This window comes from Macaca thibetana, chromosome 9, assembly GCF_024542745.1.
Source record: "Macaca thibetana thibetana isolate TM-01 chromosome 9, ASM2454274v1, whole genome shotgun sequence".
Classification (NCBI taxonomy): domain Eukaryota; kingdom Metazoa; phylum Chordata; class Mammalia; order Primates; family Cercopithecidae; genus Macaca; species Macaca thibetana.
Genome location: NC_065586.1, coordinates 8803800 through 8826252, shown reverse-complemented (window position 1 = coordinate 8826252; position 22453 = coordinate 8803800). Strand labels below are relative to the sequence as shown.

Below are 22453 nucleotides of genomic sequence, written 5' to 3'. Positions count from 1 at the left end.
ATATTACTTAGTCTATCATACACTAAAGAAAGATAAAAGTGTATTTTATTTAACCATATAATTAAGTAGTTTTAAATTCCCAAACAAAAGTTTGATGGAACAGATTCAAATTATTGTGGAACAGGTGTTTTAATACCTTTGAATTGTCCGATCACCATGATTATCCACTTTACCATCCATGTTGAAGCACCCTTCAATATTAAATGATATAGAAGCACTCTGCATGAATTTGGCAGCAAACAAATATAACACATCTCAGTGAGATCATTTATTTAATTTGGTAAATCAGCAATGTATGAGGATTATCAGATGAATTTAATTGCAGTACATAGAGTAAAATTGAGTAAGAGCTTTAAAGAATCAAAATTATTGGATACATTTAATGACTTGCAATCTAGCTGTTTCACTTCTACGGTCAGGAGGTAGAAAACATACCTCAAGAAGAATTTTAAAGCAAACTCTAAAAACACACTGTGAAGACACATGTAGATGATAAAGCTACTGAAATTCAGAAAGAATCAAATCAGACCTCATCGCCGTCCCCAACTGATAGAAAATATAAAATTAAAAAATGCTCTATCAGCCTAGGCAATATGGTGAGACTCTATCTGTACAAAAAAAAAAAATTTAAAAAGATATTAAGCAGGGTGTAGTGGTGGCACCTGTGGTCCCAGCCACACGGGTGACTGAGGTGGGAGGATCACTTGGGCTTGGGAGGCTGAGGTGAGCTATGATTGCATCACTGCACTCCACCTGGGTGACAGAGCAAGACCCTGTATCAAAATATAAAAAATAAAGAAACGTAAGGTCAATAGTCTACAATGCTTCTGGCGATGCGTCATTATCTCACTTGCAAAATCGATTTGCGAACTTGGCAGGAGTCCAGTTCAGGTTGTTCATCTTCATCTTTTTTCTTGTTTTAGGGGGGTCACTGCCAAAAAGTGAGTAATGAAAAGAGTTAACGTCGAAAGAGTTGCCTCTTCAAAGCAAGGAAACTACTCTTCAGAGAATAATTTTCTGGAAAATTGAAAAAAAAAATGCCTAAAGATACACAAGATTTTAGTGTTTTTATTCCCTGTGAGAGAAGCTATTGAGAGCAAAACAAAATGAAACAGAGCCTTTGCCTCTTGAGGTGAAAGAAGACAGTTCCTGGAAAGAAGAGGCAGTATAATTCCCAGTAACACCTCCAGTTTGGTCACCGTTTAATGAAGAACACAGAGCCTGTTGACTACAGCCACCAGGTATAAACCGTGTTCATTTTCAGCTTTGTTAGCGCCTTTGGCAAGAGTACATTCATATAACGACATTACCAGATAATGCAATTAAACAAGAAACTAGCGGTGGAAAAAAATAACTGGACAAGGTGAACGCGACTTGTCCACGTGTAAATGATTCTGGGAAATAACATTAACAGCTTCATATTTTTAATAGCAGTGACTTTAATATTTTTAAAGTCTATGATAAATATCACACCTGTAATCGCAGCCCTTTGGGAGGCTCAGGTGGGCTGATCGCTTGAACCCAGGAGTTTGAGACCAGCCTGGGCAACATGGGGAAACCCCGTCTCTACAAAAAATACAGAAGAAATTACTGGGATTTGGTGGGATGTGCCTGTAGTCTCAGCTACTCAGGGGGCTGAGCTGGGAGGCTCACTTGAGCCCATTAGGCCGAGGTTGCGGTGATTCAAGATTGTACCACTGCACTCCAGCCTGGGTGACAAAGTGAGACCCTGTCTCAAAAATAAATAAATAAATAAATAAACTGTATTTATTAACCATACACCTTATTTTATTTTAAAGCATATGGTTAAACTTTAAAATAAAATAAGGTATATGGTTAATAAATCAATTTTGTAAGGACACCCATAATTTGAAAAAGCAAATTACTATACATACATAGCCTTAATTGAAATTTTCATAAAATACATCCTTTGAATAACAGCATCAATTTTGGTAAGTGGCAAATATTAAAGAAATAGAAGTTAATCAATAAGCTTACAGTTACCAAAAAAGGAAAAGACATGAGTGATGCCTGGAAATGACAGCAAAAACTGTAGAAAATATAAAATGTTTTTAATGCATAATCTTAGTTTTTATGCATAAGCTATACATAAAAGCTCATACAAGATTAAATGTGCAACAGCATATTTGTTTATATGTGTGTGTGCGCATATATATGCATATATGCCTCCATGCTACACATATATAATTCCAACCTCAGTTTCACCAAACTGTTTGTCCTCATCCATGATGAGCAGCAAACTGTAAAATGAAGTTGTAATCATGGAGATTAGCAGTATGTTTTCACCCTGTTTTTACCTCCCCTTAATATCCTGACATAGCTTTTGGTTTCAGTCTACTCTTTGACCTTTGGATTTCTGAACTTTATTTTACCTTTTTTGTTTGTTTGTTTTCTTGGAGGGGTTTTAACCTACTGGGGCCATTGTCATTTACAGGAAGCTACAGGAAGCATGTGTGTCTGCCTCTGTGGGTGGGAGAAGGGGACAAGCTGCCGTGTTAGAACAGAGAGGAGGAGGCAAGGGAATGGGTATTTTGGATGTTGCCTGCATGCTAAGCCCAGGGGCAGAATGGATTTAATTACTCAAATATCTGTCTCTAAAATTCTACTTAAAACATTTAAAAGCACAAACGTTGTTTCCTCCTAGAAGTACCATTTGACCTGAACTTTTTCTGTGCCTAGTAAAATAGAAATAGCCTAAATGTAACTTTAGGATTCAAATAGTAAGGATATCCTTCTCTAATGTTTTACTTCTCCCCAAAATGACACATTTTCTACCAAAAGTAGCTTCTTGCTTGGAATGAAAAAAATTTTCTTCACTATTTTTTTGTGTGTGTGTGTGTGTGTGTGTGTGTGTGTGTGTGTGTTTATTCCACCTTTTTTCCTCTAACAAATATTTTGCAAGTCAAAGAGAGGGATTTTCATTTTAGATGATGATTAACCCATTGTGAGAGAAGGCTTGACGGTTCAAAGACAATTTATCACCGAGGGTTGAGATTGGCATGTGTTACAGATTCTCTAGGCCCCAATTCGCATCCTTGATCTATCTCATCTGTTCCTCTCTTTGCCTTGACTCACCATAAAACGAGTCCTTGATAAATTTGGGGTCAGTAAAGGCAACTGCTTAGTTATGTGTCAAGAGAAATTCCTGATTTCCATTCCAGACCACTTGTGGAGCTGTTGCCCTTCTTATGCAGTGTAACTTTCCAACTTATACAAAAGTGGCTATCAGTCTACGGATTGCTGACTCTACAATATAGCATTAATTTTAAAGTGGAGTATCCTATGACACTGCTTTCAATGGTCAGTATTATTTGATGTTATCTTTTAGTCTTCCAGTATAAAAAGACAGTAAGAACCTGGCTCTACCTGGAGTTGATAACTAAAAATTCAATATACTCCTGCAAGATATAGATGTGTTAGTCTTTCTGAGAAAGATCAAACTAATTTAAGAACTCCCCTCATATTGAGAACAGTTCACAGAAATTTACAGCTGCTTCTTTCCGTGAGATACGATCTTCTGCTTCAGTGTATGTGCTGAAAGCCAATTAAAACATTATATACCTTGAGGATATTCATATGAAGCAAAACAAAATGACTGATGGGAAGGTCAAAGTAGACTCAGCAAAGCAAAACCAATGTCCAATAAAGAATAACCTGTAAATCTCCTACAACTCACCAACTTCCTGAAATTTATTATATAAATGTGGACATTTATATAATTATAATTATATAAACAACTCTTAAGTTTCTGGATAGTCAGTTCCTTTACATGAGCAAAATTCTTGTGAGACAAACTTTATTCTACATTCCACTAGGACAATGACTATAGGTATCTTGCTTCCGTAAGGGAGCCAGACTCAGAGCCTGTTGGAATGGTCAGCATGGCACGGCGAAGAGTGTTCTATCACCAACTGGAGTAGAATAAATTCAGATTCTAGGTAAGAGTTTTTGGTAGCCACAGAAGGGATTGCCATTCTTAAACAAATTAAATGTGTCGACATTCAGTCTTCCTTGAAATAACTGAAAATTTACATGATCCATGATTTTTTTTTTTAATGAAGTCCTCCACATTAGCACACGAACCTTTGGAAAATAACCACCTAGACTTAAGCAATCAGTGCTTTGTTAATACAGCTGAGAACGGTGGGTGGGCCTTTTTTTTTCAGGTGAGAAAAAGCAGGCTGAGAAGTGAACAGCTCCAGTCGCTTCTGTTTGTTTGAGGATCTTATCCCCAGGGCTGTGTTCTCTTGGCTGGGCATACCTGTTGATCACGCTGCTTAACTGTAATTATTCCAGACAGCTTTTTGGCTCACATTGTTGTTTCATAGGCTTCATAAATCATACAAATTATTACCGCAATAGAAAACTATAATTACCCACAAACCCTGACATGCCAAAATGTGTATTAATTAGATAAGGTAATAAATACTTTACTGCACATGGCTATAATCATTACTTCAAAAGTGACATCCGTACATATGCCATCTTGATATTCTGCAGCAAATGATTCAATATAATGTTCAGTTCATAACAGAATTGTTATCTAATTTGATTAATTAGTTAATGCTTTTCCAAGGTGTTTTAAGTATGAAAAATGATGTCGAATTGTTAAGTTTCAAGCTTAATGTCATGATCTTATGAGATGCAAACTATAATTTGTAGAGAAATTTCTTACGGGGATAAGCTATTAAAGTGTATATTTCTTAGTTCTAAATTTGGGTTAACATAGGAAGTTTCAAGAATAATGATCACTTTTAAAATTTTGCTCATCCCATTTCTCCAAGAGTTTAAAATAAGTAATTCTTTATTTCAAAAAATAATGAAACTTTATATTTGGTAGAAATAAGCATAATGTTCCTAGATGTATACTTTCTATGCACTAATCAAGCCTTAAATTTCAATGTAGAAAAAAATTCCAAGAGTAGACTTTAAAGAACATACAAAGTTAGTGTGCTCTCATATAAATATTCAGTACATACTACATTGTTCTTACATCTTGAGAAGGATGTGTAACTTCAGAATTATAAGATAATATGGAGTAGAGCACTATAGCTACATTCAAGACCCTATTATGTCCCCATATATTCAACTAAACCTATTGATTTTCAAATCAGTTTTTTCAACATACGCAGAACTGGATCTCATTTTTGATGCTATAAATGTCATATATAGCAACAGCTCTATTTGTATTTCAACTGATACACCTGAAATAATGTATTCAAGTAAAAGTTTTGTCCTAAAGAATAAGAAAAAACGTTGAATTTCGTAGAGATGAGAGATAAGTCAACTAAACTACTACTGGATTAAATATGTTCCAGAAAACATTAACACTGGTGCATTTTATTTAAGTAGAGGTATTCTTAAGGGGCCTCTAATATGAAGAAATAAAATAGAAGTGCTTCATATTTTCCTGTTGAGATGATTATCTCCATGAATCATTTAAAAATGAATTCAAAGACAATTGACTCACATGTCCTCACATTACCAATATTGGGAAATGATTAGGGAGTGTCATGAAAAGGAAATCATGCCGAAGATAACACATTAGCTATTCCACTGCAAAGTTCTTTCAAAAATAATGAAAAAGATTCTCTAATGGAGACAGTAGAAATAGAACAACTGTGCAACAATTTTTCTGCAACTAATCTACTTCTCAATGTCTAACATTGTGCCTGGCATATACTAGGCATCCACTAAGTATGGGTTGAATAAATACATGGGATCACATAAAATTTTTCCAGGAGATGAGGAGTTAATTAAATGACATTGTACTTTATCAAGTAATAACAACATTATAACAGATGACTTTGGTGAAATGAGAATAATTCAAAGATGCTGCTAATTCAGAATGAAAAATAGTACCATAAAATATGGAAAGAATGAGGAAGGAAGCATTTAAAGAAGATTTTGCTTTAAACACTCAAAATCTACCTGATATCATGGAGGTTCGTTTGTCCAAAATCTTTTAGTACCTCACAGAAAAGGCAGAACACTGGTAATAAAAGATTCAAAACCGTGTAAATGTTATATCCCAACATCTTAGCATATTCCATATATGGAATTATCCATAAATATAGAAAGAAAATTTGCAGATCTATAGTTTATTGGGCATTTTGTAAAAGGTGAGGATATAGGAATTTTAGAACATGAGCCCATTCTAAGGCAGCATTTTTGTACTTAGAGTATCTTGTGGTCATTATCATGCTGGCTGTTGTAGAATGGTACAATCCAAAAGAAATCCATTAATTAAAAAAACATTAGTGATAATTCCACCTTCTGTTTCTGTAAATAAGTCAGATTAGGTTATTTACAATAACCTTCCTACTGAAAACTAAAAAGGATACTAGATAATTTTTTAATTTAATTTAATTTTAATTTTAATTTCTGGGATAGAAGTGCAGGTTTGTTACATAAGGAAACGTGTGCCCTGGTGGTTTGCCTCCCCTATCAACCCATCACCCAGGTACAAAGCCCAGCATGCATCAGCTATTCATCCTAATGCTCTCCCTCCCCCTGCACCCCAACAGGCCCCAATGTGTGTTGTTTCCCTCCCTGTGTCCATGTGTTCTCATTGTTCAGCTCCCACTTGTGAGAACATACAGTGTTTGGTTTTCTGTTCCTGTGTTAGTTTGCTGAGGATAACGGCATAAATGTTCTTCAGAAGCATCATAGAGCCATAAGATTAGTTAAGAAATAACCAGGCCAGAATCTTAGAGCAGTAACCAGAGGAGTAAGTGGCATTCTGAGGACTTAGGTTAATTCAGAAAAACTTGAACTTCAGGGCAAGAGAGACAGAGACCAAGTCTCTGCACCTATCCATTATGTACCATCCACTGGGAGGCATCCATCCTACCTTAAGTAGGGCTCTGAAAGAACTGCAACTTCAGGGAAAAACTAAAGGGGCACAGAAGTAAGCCAGCCTCGTCATGCTTGGAGAACTACAAGTTTTCTTGCAGCTGAGTCGAACAGGAGAAAAGGAGGGAATCATCATATATTGATTCTATCTAAGATAGACTCATCTTCTCTTGTCACATGTTAAAGTTACGACATTGCAAATCACATCTGGAAATCTCAACATAGAACTGATTTTACACTTTTCAGTACTCCTATTTACTTTCCCAGGAAAAAATAATTGATTCAACCTGTCAATCAACTACTTGTTCCGTAGATAGCCATAAAATGCCTTTTCTGCAAAGTACTATGGGACACAAAAAATTGGAGAGTACCTACTCATCTTCTCACATTGATCTCTCATTTTCCAGCATTTAAACCCAATTGTTTTAGGGTATGACAAGACTTCAAATAACATCTAAATTAAGCAAGATTTCCTAGTTTCATGGGATTAATATTATTTACTAGGATTCACCTGGATTCTCAGGTCCCAATTTCACAATTGCCATATCTTCTGCCCATTAGGTTAGGCATTTGCGGGGATTTATGGAGAATCCAGATATAATAAAATCCATATAACTTAGGCAGCCCAAGAAATAATGACGTATTTATTGTGAAGTAGTTTAGGTACTGGCCAGAATTTGGGTTTACAATGAAATAAAGACCTTTATTACAAGCCCAATATGAGACTCAAGAAACTGTAATAAGTGGAATTTCAAAATCTAAAAGATCAAAGATTTTATATTAATAAAAACATAAATTTCATCGTTAAATATGTATTAGTTGAGCACCTAATTTGCATCAAACACAATGCTTGACAACTCAGTAATAAATAGAGGAGACAAGAAGAAGATTTTTTCCCAAATATAATTGCCTATTCAGAAAAGGTTTATGTGATAGACATCTGTCATTAAGCCTCATAGTTAATTATTGAGACAATTTTATGTTTAAATTAAACAATTATAAATCATGTGCCTATTTTTGTTCAACATTATATCCTCTATACTTACATAATATTTGGTGCTTAGATAATAATCAATGTTTGATGAATGAGTGAATGCATTAAATAATAAAGGAATAAAAAGAAAGCCTCTTTCAGATAATGGCACTCACCTATAAACCTTTAGAAACCCTTATATTCTATTGGAGGATTAATGAAAAAGAATGCTGTAATTACTTACATTCCATCTGATGATGGCCGATATTGCGGTTCTTTGTGTTTATTATGTTAACTCTAACTGATTATCTGTTTCATAATGCCATACCTGGTAATTGCTGAAATGATTTGTGATTTCTGATTAAGCTTATCTATTTGGAGGGGTTAAAAGAAAAACAGCATGAGACTATGAAAATAAAATAGAGGAAAGACATAGGTTGTCATTCAGTTTTATGTGAGCTGAAAGGTTTATAGTGAGAAACTGTTGGATGCAATTTCAGTAAGCAAGGATTTTGTGGAGAGATTAGATCAGTTACAAATTGCTAAATCTGATGGCTTAGATAAAAGTTTTACCAGAGGCTTTAAAAGAAGTAGAACATGTTTTGGGGAGAAGCAATTGCCTTCTGGAGAATGCACTTATATTTATCTATCTATCTATATAGCTATCTCTATATATAGATGTATATATATAATTTTCATTATACTTTATTTTATTATAATTTTTATTATACTTTAAGTTCTGGGATACATGTGCAGAATGTGCAGATTTGTTACATAGGTATACTCGGGCCATGGTGGTTTACCGTACTCATCATGCAGTAATCTACATTAGGTATTTCTCCTAATGCTGTCCCTCCCCTAGCCCCTACACCCTGACAGGCCCAGGTGTGTGGCACAGGCCCTCCCTCTTTCCATGTGTTCTCATTGTTCAACTCCCACTTATGAATAAGAACATGCGGTGTTCAGATTTCTGTTCCTGTGTCAGTTTGCTGAGAATGATGGTTTCCAGCTTCATACATGTCCCTGCAAAGGACATGAACTCATTCTTTTTTATGGCTGCATAGTATTCCATGGTGTATATGTGCCACATTTTCTTTATCCAGTCTATCATTGACGGGCATTTTGGTTGCCATAGTATATATCTTAACAGCAAATTAAATGTAGAGAGATTGTGCAACAAGATCCGCAATTAGAATAAAATGATTGCATTTTCAGCTAGGACAGACAAATCATCTTTATATGTATATATCCATAAATGCATAGATAGATATAAGTAAATATCCCGTGTGTTCCTTTTTAAAAGGATCTCCCTGCTATGCTAGATCACTAATATACAAAAGCTCTAGCATATAAAAGACCTAACATTTTTGTTTGATTTTGTTTTTCTTCATCTTTTCTGTTCTTGGCTTGGAAATAATCTTGAGGCGATCTCTCACCTCACCCATTAAACCATGTGGGGATGACAGGAAGGAGTACACATCTTTAAATCTCTCTGAACACTTCAAGCATTCAACTGCATTGAGTCCAGTTTGAAAATTTTTCAAAATGTTACATGCAGTCACGTTGTGAAAAGACAACCTCTCATTGACTCCTTATTGATTTGTGGGTGTGTATGTCTGTATGTCTGCGTGCATGTGTGTTATCTGATGATTGGAGAAGCAGGAAAAAGATTGCAAGAAAAGGCTCTAAAACCCTTTTTTTTTTCCTGAAGATTGGCCAAATAAAATTGGTCATTAAAATTGGGCAGTTGATCCTCAACTCCTAAGAACACCCAAATCTTCCTAAAATTGTGCACAACTTTACATTGCACTCTTGAGCTTCGGTTTTGGCAGTTAAAATGCATTTATTATCATGAAAAACACCATTAATCTTTACTTTTAGAAAGCTTTTTAAAAACTATATTGTTACAAGAAATGCTTTGAGACTTTTAATCTATTGAACTAAAAAGATCAAAGATAACTAATTCAGACTTTCAGAGAATTTCAACTGTGATTAAAATTCAAAAAATATATTAAATATATAGTATTAAATGTCAAAGAAGACTTGAGATCATTTTCTGGCTGAAGCCCTTGGGCCAATTCCTAAAGCCCTGTCGTGCCATGTTTGATTTTATGATATGTACATAGCCTAGTATGTAGCTTACACACACTCAAAATCAACATCAACCACATCTGTGCATATAGTCAAATTCAAAGTACTACTGGGAAATGTAGACATTCCTAAAGAAAAAGAATGCAAATTTTGTCTTTAGAAAAACACTAAAGGCATTTCACTGTATCTTCCAAGTCTTCTGAGTCAAGGACAAACAAGGTTAAGTGACATATTCATATCACTGAGTACAGGATTTAATTGCAGTGGTAATACTGATAGTAATGATATTAAAACCAAGTACATTTTTCCCAAGGATTTTTTTCTTTTCTTTCTTATTCTTCAGTTTTTAAAGTTATTAAAAGGTAAAACTAAGGCGCAGAAAACCAAAACTTTAAGTCCAGATGGTCTGTTTCATTTTGGAATGAGTTATCCAATCCTTAGGCATAATTTTTCTCAGGTGAAAAATCTCTTCTTAGGCTAAGATATGATGTCACTACCTCAGTTTGAATTTTTCACAGAATTAAATTAGAAATGGAAGGAACTAATTTATTTAAGTCATCAGCTAGTTCTGTAGACCACTGGTATTAGCTATGTCAAAGTAGCAAAATATGCTATTTTGATTCACAACATGCCTGTTTTACAGGAGTGGCTGAATATCCCAGAGATGTCCAATGAGCTCTTTGGTGGAAAGGGATGTGGCAGTCACCCAAACAGGAATCAGAGTGGCTTCAATGCTTCAATTTCCACTTTCTTTCAACATATGATGCATTCCCACTCCTGCTGCACTGGGACTATTGGCCACAACAAATAAGCATGAGAAGCCAGAGCTCAGATTGCCAAGGAAAAGTTGAGACAAATAAAGTTCATTGAGATAGAGTGCATCTATAGTTACAGCAACAAGGCCTGGACTTGGGAGGGAGTCAGGGAACCCAGGTAAATACAAGCAAACCAGAATCAAACCAGGCCATTCAGTTACATCATACCAATGAGCTGCCAGAGCATATAAGACAATTTCTGGCTTAGCCATGAAGCTTCTTATATGCTTCCTGCTGAGACCAGAAACCAACTGCAAGAATTGTTCTGCAATTGAGAGCAGGCAATCTTCATTGCAGAGGTGTTAAGAGGATCAATCTAGTTTGAGTAAATGATGTGGGTTTATATCCAGGTGAGAGAATGACAATGTGTCACTCCTCTTGTGTGTTTTACAAAGGATGATCAGAAACAAGCTGGTCTCACACGTTAAGTCTGTGGGGCTAAAGGACTGTCTTAGAAAGTACTTTGCAGCATGGCTATTTCTCCCGTTACACTCCAAGGGTGTTCCAGGACAGCTCCACACTGGTCTGTACCTATGCTCTATGTATCTTCTCAAAAGAGAAATCAGCGAAGAGAATCCCCACTTGCAGATGACGTGTCTGCTCCCCGTGTTGCTGGTGAGCCTTCCTTAGAACCGGGAGGCTGAGCTGAGTTATTCCCAGTGGGGAGTCACTTTGCCAGTTACACTGTCTCAGTCTCTCACCATTTCCAATCTAGGTAGTTGCAAATAGAAAAAGTTGAACTTTTGCAAAATCAGCAGGAGAGAGTCCCACCTAAGGGTGAGGCAAATTGAAATTAAGATTGTGAAATAGATGCCTTGGGCATCCATCAGAAATGTTTTTAAAGAGAAAGTGTGAATAAGGAAGACTTGAGGCTAGAGGACGCTTCATTTGTGTCAGACTGCTTTGGCAAGAGCTGTTACATATTCCAAAAATCAGGTCATGGGAGTTGGCAGTGGTTTCTCATATAGAATAAAGTTTGGGAGACATAGTGCCCTCAGAAACAGGAAGAATATTTGTAGACATGATAAGAACTAATAATTTGATCTGGGTTTGATAAATTACCTTTCATCAGAGACTTCAAATATCCATCACAATAATGATTATTTTTTTACTCATTCTTGGGAAGTAAAGGCAGACCCAATATTATTATACATAATAATGACATTATTGTTATACAGCAATATTATATATTAATAATACATAAGATTATAATACCTATTATATAATATTGCATATTGTTAATAATAATAATGTTTCTAAGGAGAAATAAATCAAGTTCAATGTGATTTAGTGATTTACTCACACTTACACAATGAATCAAGGGCTAACCAGTCTCAATCATAGTTTTGTGCTGTGGCTAAAGAGAAAGAATCTCAATGCTGGAAAGAAAAAGTCCCCCAGAGTTAAAAAGATGTTCATTTTTCTCATCTCTGTAGTTTTAATCTATGCATCCACTTATCTTTAATATGGCTTTTTAAAATTTTCGTTATACATAGTTGAAACTATCTTGAAAATATCTCTTTAAAACTCTGCTTATAATCAATAATCTGGGAAACAGTGATAGAGTTAGAAAATCATCAATGAATGTACTAAAACCAGTAGTTTGAAGTTTAGTGAAGAAGAGGATATTTGCCTAGTCTCAGAGCATCTCCTCACAGTCTCTGCTCATAGTCTCTAGTATCCCCTCACAAATACATACAAAGAGGAAACTGGAGACTCTTTAGTTGAGAAACCGAGTGGACAGGACATTTATCAAGCAACTACAACTAAAGTCATCAGCAATAGCAAACCAAATTCAAGTGCCTCCTGAAATAACATACCGAGAAGGACACCACATCGCATTTGTGGTATTCCTGTCCTCTTCCCAGAAACTGCATAATTTGAATCATATCATGAAGAAACATCAGACAAACTCAAATCGAAGTGCCTTATACAAAAATAATTGACCAATCTCCAAAAATGCCAAGGCCCAGAAAGACAAAGACTGAGAAACTGCTCAAGACTACGTGAGTCTAATGTCTCATGAAACTAAATGCAATGTGTGATTCTGGACTGGATCTTATTAAAACTATTTTTGGCCAGGCGTGGTGGGTCGTGCCTGTAATCTTAGCACTTTGGGAGGCCAAGATGGGTTGAATGCTTGAGCCCAGGAGTTCCAGACCATCCTGGGGAACATGGTGAAACCTCATGTCTCCAAAAACTGCAAAAACCAGCTAGGTGTGCTGGCATGTGCCTGTAGTTCCAGCTACTTGGAAGACTGAGGTGGGAGGATGGCTTGAGCCCAGGAGTTTGAGGCTGCAGTGAGCCTCAGCGTGCCATGGCTGACTGGATGTCACTCCATCCTGGGTGACAGAATGAGACTCTGTCTCAAAAAAAAAAAAAAAAGAAAAAAGAAAGAAAAGAATATTATTAAGACAATTACAGAATTTGAATATTGACTGTGGGTTAGACAATGTGTTATATTTACCATTAGTAACGTTAAATTTTCTAATTTCTGTAATGGTTATATTGGAGAGTGCCCTTATTTTTAATAATACACACTGAAATATTTAGGGATAGAAAGTCATCAACACACTTTCATCTAAACTCTTAGAAGGATTCTGAGAAATAAAAAGATCAGTAGAGAGAGGATTCTACGACAAGGAAGCAAACTATAAATAATTGGTCAATCAATTTATTTATTTGTTGAATATCTAAAGTCTAGGATATCTTCATAAGAAAGACTTGAGACATACAACAAATTATTACCAATTCCCCAATTAGGTGTCAAAAACCGCACTAGAACAGAGGACATATTGGTGAGAAAAACACATAGAGTTACTCTTAGAGGCTTAACCATCTTTATCTGTTTTCCAAAGCATTTCCTTAATATGAACTTCTCCATTTAAACTAAAATATAAAGTGGGAAGGAGACCAGAGCCCTTTTTCCTGAGGTCAATACCCTTATTTCTCAAATTCTAAAAGTAACTGAATCAATGGAACAAGTCTTTAGGGCCTGTTCACCTCCTAGTCCAGGCTCTCTCTGTCAAGCAGCAGTTCATGTTTTATATTTTCTCCCCTTGCTAAGAGGGATTAGTTTGATTGTAAAAGTTTGTAAGTGTTGTTTGGCCATGGTTCCTATCACATCCTCGATCTTGAAGCTATGTTGTACTCAAGTGGAGGAAAGGATCCCATCAATTTATGTGCCTCTTCCTCCACTAGCTCAACTCTCTACATAATCAGAAGTAATTTAGAGCAGTGGGGATTCAAGGATTAAAAAAAATTAAATCATTTCTTACCACAAATAAAAGATGCCACATAAGCATTATTCTGTGTAAAGTTCACACTCTGGACTCGTCATAAATGGTCTTTATTCAAAGCCCCAATTTTGAAACTGTTTCCTAGGATCAATGATCATTTGTTATAAGATGACAAGATAGAAAATTTTAAATAATTGGTCACAAGTAAGTAAACACATGAACCTGATATTGTTATTTTAAAATTATCTATTCATTGTTGGGTAACTTTTTAAACCAATTTATGGACGTGTACAGGTGTAAATATTTAGATTATTACTTTGCTGTTATGAATCACTTTAAATTTGTTATTAAATAACAAAATAAAGCAGATAGCTATTATTTCACTGAATTCTACATATTTATGTAGGTGCCATGGTTTACCAAATGTCAGTAAAATAAAAAATGAATTTAGTGTAATGAGAGGCCATGACTTTTTAACTTTCTCATACAACACACTCAAAAAACAAGGCTTGTAAATGTAGACAATTTAGGTAGAGTATCATTCTGGCCACACTTGTAACGTTTATGCATGCCTCTGTCCGAAGAGTTACAATAATTAGAGCCCAAAATAAGATGTGTAATAATTACTATTATTATTCAACAAGTATTTATTGTCTTGAAAGTGCCATGATTTAATTTTTTAATTCAGGAGATATAGCAAAATAAATGTGGTAAGTCACTCTCGTGGAACTTAGAATTCAGTGAAATAATAGCTATCTGCTTTATTTTGTTATTTAATAACAAATTTAAAGTGATTCATAACAGCAAAGTAATAATCTAAATATTGATCAAGTTTAAAATTATAATATTCATAAAAATTCTAGGAGGTACGAGATATAGCTGTTTTATTTTACAGATGTGTAAATTGAGTACAAAGATGTCGAGTAACTTATGCAAGGTCATATAACAAGAAAGTAGCAGAATCAGGCCAGGCATGGTGGCTCACACCTGTAATCCCAGCACTTTGGGAGGCCAAGGCAGGTGGATCACAAGGTCAGGAGTTCGAGACCAGCCTGGCCAACATAGTGAAATCCCGTCTCTACTAAAAATACAAAAGTTAGCCAGGCTTGCTGGCATGAGCCTGTAGTCCCAGCTACTCCAGAGGCTGAGGCAGGAGAATTGCTTGAACCTGGGAGGCAGTTTCAGTGAGCCGAGACCATGCCATTGTACTCCAGCCTGTGTGACAGTGCGAGACTCTATCTCAAAAAAAAAAAAAAAAAAAAAAGTAGCAGAATCAGAATGTGCAACAAGCCAGTCAGGTCCAAATTTCATTATTTGAAATTAATGTAACACTGCACAATGTTACCTCTTATAATCATCATCTTCTTCTTTTTCTTTATCATCATAATCACTGTCATTTATTAAAAGCTGGATTCCAGACACTATGCTCACCACTTCACGTACCTTATATCTTTAGTTCTTACAAGAAATTTATGATGCAAGTTTACAAAAGCTGAAACTGCATCACCGAAACCTTAATAATGGGTCCAGGAACACACAGCTTGTCAATGGTAGGACTGAGATTGAAATCTTTGTCTGTTTTTTACATGATCTTAAACAAAACACCATACTTCATGTCTAAAACACCAAAAGCAATGGCAACAAAAGCCAAAATTGACAAATGCGATCTAATTAAACTAAAGAGCTTCTACATAGCAAAAGAAACTACCATCAGAGTGAACAGGCAACCTACAGAATGGGAGAAAATTTTTGAAATCTACTCATCTGACAAAGGGCTAATGTCCAGAATCTACAAAGAACTCAAACAAATATAGAAACTCAAACTCAAACTCAAGAAAAAATAAACAACCTCATCAAAATGTAGGTGAAGGATATGAACAGACATTTCTCAAAAGAAGACATTTATGCAGCCAACAGACACATGAAAAAATGCTCATCATCACTGGCCACCAGAGAAATGCAAATCAAAACCACAAGGAGATACCATCTCACACCAGTTAGAATGGCGATCATTAAAAAGTCAGGAAACAAAAGGTGCTGGAGAGGATGTGGAGAAATAGGAACACTTTTTCACTGTTGGTGGGAGTGTAAACTAGTTCAATCATTGTGGAAGACAGTGTGGCAATTCCTCAAGGATCTAGAACTAGAGATGCCATTTGACCCAACCATCCCATTACTGGATATATGCCCAAAGGATTATAAATCATGCTGCTATAAAGACACATGCAAACGTATGTTTATTGTGGCATTATTCACAATAGCAAAGACTTGGAACCAACCCAAATGTCTATCAATGATAGACTGGATTAAGAAAATGTGGCACATATACATCATGGAATACTATGCAGCCATAAAAAAGGATGAGTTCATGTCCTTTGTAGGGACATGGGTGAAGCTGGAAACCATTATTCTCAGCAAACTATCGCAAGGACAAAAAAGCAAACACTCATAGGTGGGAATTGAACAATGAGAACACTTGGACACAGAGCGGGAACATCACACACCAGGGCCTGTTGTGGGGTGAGGGGCAGGGAGAGGGATAGCATTAGGAGATATACCTAATGTAAATGATGAGAGTTAATGGGTGCAGCACACCAACATGGCACATGTGTACATATGTAACAAACCTGCACTTTGTGCACATGTACCCTAGAACTTAAAGTATAATTTTAAAAAATACCATAAACCATGGTAAAAGAGAACACCTGTAGTATGAATAAAGCATGTGACACCGTGCCTTGCATATACTAGGTACTCAATAAACAGTTGTTTCATAAATGGATGAAAACAATGTTTTGGAATTCCAGTGCCTACTCTTTGATGATTCTAACTCATGCCCTAGCCTTCCTCTTCTTTTGTTGACTTTTGAAGACATTCACTATATATGCCATATAATATAGCACTCCTTACTGTAATTTCTCATTCTTTAATTGTTTAATGGTAATGTTACCGAACTAGTATGATTTCAGGTTACTTAAGAGTCGTGATTGTCTTACATCTATTTTTATTTCATGAATGTATATTATGGCATTACAATTTATGCAGAGTTTATTCTAAATTAGACAAATGCTTGTGGACTGATGGAACTGTACATTCTGGATCATAATAGATTCTTAATTTTTTGAATTCTTGAATCGCTCCTAAAAGGTGAAAGCAGAGACATTGTCTTGCTAATGTGGAATCATCAACTGGCCTCTAGGAAGAAACACTGAGCTACCAACAGCATTTTATTCATCATGACTCATCACTGAGTCAAGTAATCAATCTTACTTGATACCTGTTTCAGATTCTCATCACAGATAGCTTCTCTCTCTCTCTCTCTCTCTCTCTCTCTCTCTCTCTCTCTCTCCTCTCTCATTCTCTCTTTCCCTTTCCTCCCTCCTTCATACTTCTAAGTTTTGCTTTTTGTTCTTTCTATTTTTTTAATGGACTGGAAAAAACCTCCAGTTGTGATAATCACAGATAGGTTATATAAAGGCAAATGCCTTTAATCGTAATTTCAGAAAGAACTTGGTCCAGATACGGATTCCAAAGAAGGAATGTAATATTCCAGGGAACAAATCAGAGAAAGTGGAATAAAACTAAGAGACAAATATAACAGTTTTGCAACAACTTAAAGTGATATTCACTATTAGTCAGAAAAAGAGGTGGAGGAGAAAAATATTCTACGAAGACACCATATTTATCAAGCTGGAGAAAGAATACGTCCGTTTCTTGTCTAATCCTCATCTCTCAGGCTCTCACCTAATCCAGGAGATCCGTCATTTGGCTTTCTATTTCCAAAACATTACACAGACATCAAAACATTTCACAATGCTAAGCAGTACGTGAGTGGCTCTAGGGAGTTAAACAAAAGATAAGGAACAACATTTCTGACAATTGGGCTGTCGAGTTCTCTAATTCCACAGGTAAGAGAGGTTAGAAGTAGAAAGAGCTGAATTTTTCCTTCGTAGAAATGTTATTTAGAAAAAAACAGGAAAATGTAACCACTTAGCTGGCATTGGACATAAAATGTGTATTAGCGTTAAGAAATCAAATTGTTTGACTCTGCAGTGCTGTTGGTATTTTGGACTAGATTGCAATACTATAAATGCTTAATGTAATCATTGTAATAGCGAAATAGTATTTTAAAGTTATGTCTAATCTTTACAATACAATATGAGGTAGGTATAGTATCAGTCGTACTTTACAGATAAGAAATCTTAGGCACAGGGAGGTAAAGTGATTTTCCCAAAGTTCCAACTAGTAAGTGGGAGAATTGAAACCGGAATCCTTCAAGCTTAATGCATAAGCCTCCCAAAACACATACAGGCCAACTGCATGAATAATAATCATCCATCATATGCCATAATTATTGCTGATAGGAGGGCTCAGGGGCTTTTGTCATTAATTCTTATCAGTTTATGGCAGTTTTAGTCTAAGTTAGATTGTAACCAGTTTAATTTCATCTACTTTAATACAAAAGAGAAGATATTAGAGTTTCACTTAAGTTAAGCCTTCTCTCTTTGCCTCCAGCTGCCTTGTAATTCAGCATGCAGGAATCACTGAGAAATTCTAGACTATCATCCTACCTTCAAGGGTAGCACAGAGCTGGCAATTCAGTAAATGATGAAAGCAACTAGGGAAATTTTCTAGAGAGATCAGGGCCTTCGGCAGGTTTTATTTTAGGAGTGAAATAACAAAGGTGCATATAAGAAAGTTGAATAATATCCAGATGCCAAAACCTCACTGGGTTCTTGAAGAATAAGTATCTCTTAAGCATATTGCCAGGCGTTAATATAACTATATTACTTTCTAGAAATAAGAACTCAGTAGATCACACCTATTTATTCATCTGTACAATAAACACTTCACCTACTTTTTGGGAGATGCTAAAGCTACAATTATACACAGGTCTAAGGTCCTACCAACAGAGGTCCATGGTCTTGTTGAGGATGGAGGGGAGGAGTTACTTTGCGGGGAGGAAGACGCAGGAAAATAAACAGTAACGATACAATTAAATTAAGGCTATAAGAGATAAATTTTGGGATATTATGGGATTAGAAGAGGAAGCTCTTAATTATACCAAGGGCCAGGAATGGCAGAGTAACATTGGAAGAAACTTCATACAGGTATACGTCCTGTGTAAACACGTAAAAGACGCGTAGGAGGAATTCACCAGATGAATAAAAGTAAGAAGCTGGGAGGTGGCTTTTAGTTGCTCAACAAATGAATTGAAAATTCATTTCACATTGTATTGTATGTGTTAAGTTAATATCTACAGAATGCTTACTTTTGATAGTATTTGTTGAACACTACTGGTAATGTTAGTTGGATTAATATTTATTGACTGTTTATTGTTTCTGCCTGGAATGTGCCACTTTTCATCATGTCAGCTTTTGCAATTGGCCTTCTCAAAGTAAACAAGACTAACCGCCTTCAGAAAAAAAGAATGTTGTAAGTACTTGCTTATAATTGGCATCTATATCCATTGAAATTCCCATCATGATAAACGTAGGTTATATGACTCATACATTATTGGTTAATGGTTGTGTAATAAATCTTATCTATAATATACAACATTATAAAGGGCTTATAAGATTTAACTTACAATGTTAAATCTGTACAGTCTGTCTCATTAATTGTCTGTATCTCACCACATGCATGAGACAGAGACCAAGGAGATCGACTGCAACTGGACAACACAAAATGTTAACTCTCAGAAGATACCCAGTCTAAATAAGGATACGAAGGATAGAAAAATAAAGTATGGTCACAAATTGACTTAATTTGCAAATAATCATCATCATGTTTTTCAACCCCTGCCCTCTTGAACCTTCTACTCTAATGAGAGGCATGAGAAGAAAGACAGTCAGGTGATGAAATAAACAATAGTATTATTTCGTATTAAGAAAACAATAAGTTTCATAGAAGAAAATATAGATAGAAGAGTAATAGTGAGTAGGAGTAGCAGAACAGGAAGAGCGGATACAGTTCTTAAATATAACGGGGCCAGGATAAGTCTCATGGAGACTTGAGGTGCAAAGGGTTTATCTCTGGGGACAGACATCTGGAGTAAGAGTGGTCTCAGCAGTGGCAGGAATTAGTATCGTTTTCTGTCTAATTGAGTGAACTGAGGCAGCACACATTCATTTCAGCAATTACAATCATATTGACTCTGACAATACGTAGTAGTACTATGTATTACGGTTACATAATCATGACACTGTTCCCAATGATCAGATGATCAAATTAGCAATTAAATCATGCAACCAGTTATGCTTATCCTTTCTAGTTAGCTGGGTTTTTTTTTTTTTTTTCTTTTTTCTTTTTTTTTTGAGACGAAGTCTCCCTTTTGTCCCCCAGGCTGGAGTGCAATGGTGCAATCTCAGCTCACTGCAACCTCTGCCTCCTGGGTTCAAGCGAGTCTCCTGCCTCAACTCCCCGAGTAGCTGGGATTACAGGTGCCTGTCACCATGCACAGCTAATTTTTGCATTTTTTTTGTTTGTTTTTTTTTGTTTTTGTTTTTTGGTTTTTTTTTTTTTTTTTTTTAGTAGAGACAGGGTTTTACCATGTTGGACCAGCCTGGTCTAGAACTCCTGACCTCAGGTGATCCACCTGCCTCAGCCTCCCAGTGTGCTGGGATTACAAGCATGAGCCACCACACTCGGCCTCTAGTTAGCTGCCTTGATGTTGATTTGCTTTTTTTTATTTTTTTTGTACTTTGATGTGTCCTAAAAGCACCCTCAGTGTTATCAGTTAGGCTTTACGGAGTATGACTCAGAGGTATCATCTATGCAAGGAACAGGGAAATGACAGATTGAGACTATTATCTGATTCAAAGAATCCACTACCGTAAGTGACATAGCGTAAATGAACTGACTGGTACCTGTAAATTGGCTTGAAAGATAATGTTCTCTGTACTCTACATTGTTTTGTTATATTCTTTATAGGTTATTCCAGTTTTTTTTTTCTTCTCCTTCCCAAATTTGTTTCTCTTCTGCAAGACACTGATTCTTCTATTTAAGAGTAGATACAGTAAAACAATAAAAAATGGGTCAGCATTGAAATGTCTAAATAAATCTGGGGAAGGGAGTTGTAGAAGAGTTTCATAAGTGAACTTGATGCACATTGTCCAGCACAAGGTGGGTATCCAAGGAAGGTGAGTTTGCTGAAGCTAGCGACGTGTTAGAGTAGAAACCATGATGCAGATGATGGTAACATTAGCCATGTCTGGAATAACTTTCTACATAGATGAGATTGGAGAAGTCCCACAGAGTTCCAGAGACTAGGAAAACCCCTCAGATAAATGGCCCATCTGCTTACTGATGTCTGAGATGATATAGGAAGAGTTTCATTTCTTAGCCCAAAGCATCTGATTCCTGTTAAAATGCAACTCTCTTGGTTATGGCAATACTTTAAGTTGTTCCTCTACCCACGGGGGTGGGGGGTAGGGGCTGTGGGGAAGATTATCAGAGGCTTTCTTTAAAGCAGATTTTGACAAGGAGAGGGATGTAGCCACTGGCCCCTGGTGGAAAGCAGTGGACCAGTATAACCTTAATTGATAGAGGCCTACGAGGGGTGGGAAAGGAAATAGAATGGATAAGAAGAATGCAAAATGCAACGGAAAGCATGTGAAAAGATTTTACTTTCTCCTCTGGTTCTGAGAATAGATATTGCGGGCTGAGACTGTCCTTTCCTTAGCAATTTGTATCCTTTGTTTAAGGTGTAGCAGAATTCGGTGCATGTATATCTCTGCCAATGTGTAACTTGGGTGGAAATAGACAGTCTTCTAACGTCATAAGATGATTAACTGTGACATACCTTTGCCAGTTTGAGGTGTGGTGTATGGAAATTACCATAACCCACACCACCTTTTTTGCTGACTTACAGTATTTCTCTTTTAAACTTAGCTGTGCAAATCTAGTAATTTACTCGGAAAATATAAGCATAAATTTTTCAGATGAGCACATTATATGCAGAACGTATTATATTCACCAGGTTTTTTTTTTTTTTTTTTTTTTTTTTTTTTTTTTTTTTTTTACCATTTTCTGGAATAGAACCACTAATTTACTCAAAATGAAGCAGATCATTAACATGATATTCACTTAACTATTGAAGATTGTTCTTACTTAACCTATACAGATCGTTAATGCAAAAGACGTCAGAGACACTTCCCAAAAGAAGACATACAAGCGGCCAACGAACATTAAAAAAAAAAAAAAAAGCTCAACGTCACTGATCATCAGAGAAATGCAAATCAACACCACAATGAGACATCATGTCACATTAGTCAGAATGGCAATATTTTTTTACTTTTTAGTAAAAAGTAAAAAAATAACAGATACTGGCAAGGCTGTGGAGAAAAGGGGACACTTACACACTCTTATACACTGTTAGTAGAAATGTAAATTAGCTCAGCCCACTGTGAAAAGCAGTTTGGAGATTTCTCAAAGAACTAAAATTCGAACCACTATTT

General features: G+C 36.0%; 1 long non-coding RNA gene across 1 annotated transcript; it reads right to left on the bottom strand.

The window, feature by feature from the left end:
- Positions 1–849: 849 nt before the first annotated feature.
- LOC126962004 (uncharacterized) lies at positions 850–21714 on the bottom strand. The gene is made up of 3 exons (XR_007728561.1): positions 21624–21714; positions 12059–12134; positions 850–931 (listed from the first exon to the last, which is right to left on the bottom strand). It is a non-coding gene; the product is annotated as an uncharacterized LOC126962004 (long non-coding RNA).
- Positions 21715–22453: the final 739 nt, after the last annotated feature.